This window comes from Petaurus breviceps, unplaced genomic scaffold (genome assembly GCF_028583685.1).
Source record: "Petaurus breviceps papuanus isolate PSGF00001 unplaced genomic scaffold, PetGlider_PUasm1.0 378, whole genome shotgun sequence".
NCBI lineage: Eukaryota > Metazoa > Chordata > Mammalia > Diprotodontia > Petauridae > Petaurus > Petaurus breviceps.
Window position 1 is genome coordinate 328,424 of NW_027186302.1, and position 4,855 is coordinate 333,278.

The following is a 4,855-nucleotide window of genomic DNA, read 5'->3' on the forward strand; positions in this document are numbered from 1 at the left end:
CCCTGAAAATAAGCCCTCTGGTGTTTTTCTGTCCAAAAAAAATTTATAAGACAGTGTCTTATTATCGGGGAAACACGGTATGATGGATTCGGCTTTCTGGTTTTGGGATTCAATTTTCTGGTGTCTGAATAAATTGTTTTGCTTGTCTTCTATATAGAGAGTCTGTTACATTTTGCAATTGAACACAATGCTGGCATATTCACAGTCGCCATCAGCACTGAATATTGTATTGGCACCACAATAATAGCCTTCTAGAATCTGATATACCTGTGCTGGAGTCAGGGTCTGCCAATCAGAGGCCTTTCCATCCCAAACCTGAACTTGCCTACAAGGGGCCTTGGCTTTGGCTTCTTCCTTTCTTAACAGTCTCCCCGTAGCTCATAGGTTCAAAGCAGGAGATCTGGTTTTCTTCGCCTCAGTATCACTGAAAATGCAAATGTTATTCTCATTTTACTGATGAAGAAACCAAGGCACAGAATCTCAGTGAGGGGCTCAGAGCCACACACTCAATGAAAGCCAGAATAGGCCTGGCCTGGGATCTTCCCTCCCCCAGGGGCCTCCCAAGCCCAACACTCCCCATCCTGGCAGCAGCCCTGGGGGAAGCCTGGCCTGGACAGATCTGTGGAGGTCTGCTTCTGAAATGGGCCTTCTGTGTCTCCACCGAATCCCTTAAATGTGATGCCTCATTCTGCAGCTCTCCCTCTCCTGAATGCCCTGTGTATAGCTGGGATCTCCCCTGGAATCTGGAACCTTCTGACAAAGGCATGGCAGGATGGGAGTGGAGAGGAGGCGTCCCTGTGTGCCAGTCATGTGCTTCCAGCTCCTGGGTTTGCAGCCCCTGAGCCTCAATGGCGTGTCTGAAACCAACCCCCAGGGCCCTGTCCAAAGTTAGGGGAATGTTAAACCAGCAGGTGAAGGTCCCTTTCACAGGCATCCACGTGAGATGTAATTGGGGCTCACGTTCCCCATTTACAGCAAGGAGTGGGTCTAAATGTCAAATTAGCCAGGTGGGGCCTCAGACTTAGAGTAAGGAAGACCTGAGTTCGAATCCCATCTCAGACACTTAGCTTTGTGACCCTGAGCAGGTCACTTATCCTTTTCCTTCAGGTTTCCTTATCTATAAGGGGGGTGGGGGGAATCTCAGGTGGGTGTGAGGGTCACCTGAGATTGTATTTACCAAGTGCTTTGCAAGGCTCATTATATAAATGTGCACTGTTATTACTGTTTCTAAGCGTTCATTCCCATGATTCTGCCACTTACAAACAGCCATTCAATCATCACGATACTCATTGAAATGATGACTTTCATCCCATCCCTTCAGACACTAAGAATTCCTTAGTGTGAAATCAGTCATTTATCTCTTAAGCAGAGACCCTCCTTCCACATTCATGGAATTACAGGCTTTAGGATTACCGTTTCATCCCTTCAGAAAGGAGGAGTGTGAAGAGGGGAGGTGGGGATGCAGGCCTCTGACAAACCAGCCCTTGAAGCCTTCAGACTTCCTGGGGAGCCTGGGGACTCACAGGATCATCAGTCGAGAGTCTGAAGGGGCCTCTGGGGCCCTCTGGTCCAGCTGCTCAGGACAGCACCTACTCCATAGAAGACTCAATAAATGCTATTGGTCTGACTGATTCCACTCCCCAAATCCATGCCTCTCATCTCTAGGACTTTTCTATGAAAGTAAAATCTGCTTGATAATTACTAAAAACTTGATTATTCAGTAGCACAATGCTAGACAACAAGTTATTGAAAGAAGATTCTGGAAATAGAGGGCCCCTAAGCTGCTTTCTGGGTCAGTGGGGAATAAATTACACAAATATGGAACATTAGTAAACAACACAAGGTCATCATTAGATGCAGCTTATGAAGGCCAGTCCAGACCAGCCATGGGCACCCTCTGAGGGCCCAAACATGACAGGGTCACCATGCTGAAGGAGCCATGGGCGCTCAGAGAAGCTGGTCTGGGATACCCAGGGAAGCTTCCCAGTGAGAAGGGGGCTTCAGTTTCAAAGGTGAAGTTATATTTATCTATGTCAGGGTCTCTTCTCCTGAGGTACGCTGACCCCTGAGGAATTTGATGAGTGTTTCAGGGGGTCTGTGAACTTAGATGGGAAAAAATACATCTTTATTTTGACTCACTTCTAATTGAAATGTAAGCGTTCTTTTGACTATTAAAATGTCAAAACCCACAGTAATATTCTGGGAAGGCATTTATTAAAAACTTCACCAGATGACACATAAAAAAGTTAAGATACCCGAATTAGGTATGGGACAGCAATAGAAGTGACCAGGAAACATATCATCAGGTAAATGCAAGTGTGTTAATTTTTGGTCAAGTTAGCCTTGCCAGTATCGCCATCGTGGCCAAATCTTTTTAGATTGAACTTTATCAGCATTTAACTGATAACTCTTTTGAGTTCTAACAACTTTGAGAACTAGACTTGTTTCCACATAGAACTATGAGGGAAAAACAACTGCATGTTAGGTACCTTTAGGCACTTTTCCCATATATGAGACTGTGTGTGAGTGTGTGTGCATGTGTGAGTGTGTGCCTGTGTGTGCGAGTGTGAGTGTGGGTGAGTGTGCATGTGTGTGAGTGTGCGTGAGTGGTGTGTGTCTGAGTGTGTGCGTGCGCGTGTGTGTGTGTGCTGTGCGTGTCTGTGAGTGTGTGAGTGTGCGTGTGTGAAAGTGGGTGTGCGTGAGTGTGCGCAAGTGAGTGTGTGTGCGTGCAAGTGTGTGTGTGCACGTGCGCACGCGCGCGTGTGTGTGTGTGTATACCTGGAATACATATATATGCATGAGAGACAATAACTGCTCACCAATTAATTCATTGAGAGGAGTTATGAAAATGCCCATACCCTTTGACCCAGAAATACCCCTAATAGGTCTATTTCCAAAGATGATTAGGGAAAACGGGAAAGAGCCTATGTGTTCTAAAATATTTCTAGCAGCCCCTTTTGTGGTGGCAAAGACCTGGAAATCATGGGGACACCCATCAGTTGGGGAATGGCTGAACAAGTTATGTTACATGATTATTAAGAGATACTACTATGCTCTAAGAAATGATGAAAACATGGAAAGGCTCGTGGGAAATAATGAAGAGTGAAATGGGCAGACCCAAGGGAATGCTGTATACACTACCAGCAACATCATTTAAGAACAACTTGCAATGACTAAGTCGTTATGACTATCATAAGGACCCAAATGAACTACGAAGACCCAAGAAGGAAGAAGCTATCTGCATCCAGAGAAAGGACTGACAAGTGGAATTATGTATGGAATGATTTTACACACACACACACACACACACACACACACACGCACACACACGCACACACTCAGGAACACACACACACGTCTAATGATATCCATCTCTAGAACTGGGGAGAGGAAGGAAAAAAGGGGAAAAGGAAATTACATGGTAACTTTATTATATATTTCCTACGAATAGCAAGTTGTACATGATAGATTCATGTGCAATTACCTTTTTAAAATTCTACTCTGTTCTAGAAATTCTTGTTTTATCTCCTGGGTTCTAAATAAAGCAAACACAAGTCCAGGTGGCTTCTGTCAGCTGCAGGCTGGGCATCGGTGGCTGAGCCACATGGGAGGCCACAGCTTTGTGGGTTTGGGGTCGCTCAGTTTGTGAAGAGCCCACTTCACGAGGACCAGTCTGAGTGAGGACAAAGGCAGGGGATAATAGGAGAAAGAGGTCACAAGGAAAAGTCATGGCCCACCCCAGGCTATTTACCCCTCCTTAATGCCATCAGGATCTGTTCCCTGTCCCTTTCTGGTATAGGAGTATCAGTCTGACACCCATTAAGCTGCAGATTCATCAGAAATCTCACATTACTGGCCTTCCAATAACCTTGCTGCTGTGACTGAACGAAGGCTTGAGCCGGTGACTTCATTCCAGGTGGACACTGCCCTCTACCCTTACATTTCTGGGCTTTCAGCAACCCCAAACCACATCATTTATCCCACACCACCCCAAAGACCCAGGGATCTTCTGGAGGACCTTCCACCTTCCTGATTTTCAGGATTTGGTTGGACAATTGTCCTGGGCCAGGGAATGTAAGAAGTGAAGAAAAAATACTTTGCCCTACCAAAGAGTAACCAAAAAAGAAAAAAATGTGGATTAAAAAATCCAGGTATTCTAGATGTGCTCTTTCTCCTTGGGATGAACTGGGCCTCAGATATTAATGATCTAGAACTGTTGTCAAATACTGCTAGAACCATGATTCAAATTTATTTGGGAATTTTTTTTACAAAATAAAGATGCAATAAAACACAAATAATGTTAATCTGCGGATTTTTAAGCCAATATGCTGCCCAGGGAATCCTTACTTAAAGAGCCTGGCAGGTAGCAAGTGCTTGTTAATTAACTGAGTGACTTGTTACAGTATAACTGGTCAGGGAGCTGACTGTGAATATGATGAACAGGGAACGTGTCCTGGTTCCCCCAGAACAGACTAGGAGACACATGGTGCACACTTCTGGATGGGGGAGGGGGTGGGAGTTAGGAGGCAGCTGTCAGAGCCTGGGCCTAGAGGCAAAGAGGAGGGAAGGGAGAAGGGCAGGTTAAAGAGAATGAAGATCTTTAGGTAAGAACATTGTGACCAGGAAGAAAACACTCCTGGAAGACAAGGAGATGCTTAGTCTGCCTGCCTAGCCTTTCTTCACTCTATGAGCTGTCCCCATTATGATTCCAGCTGCCTGTGCTGAAGGCTTCACTGCTGAGCTCAAGAGGACCAGCTCACAGTGTGTGGTCCCAATGACATACTATGCCTTTTACCCAGCTGAGGACTCATTGTCCAGGATCTGGCAGCAGCCTGCCCTCCCAGCCTTATTCCCC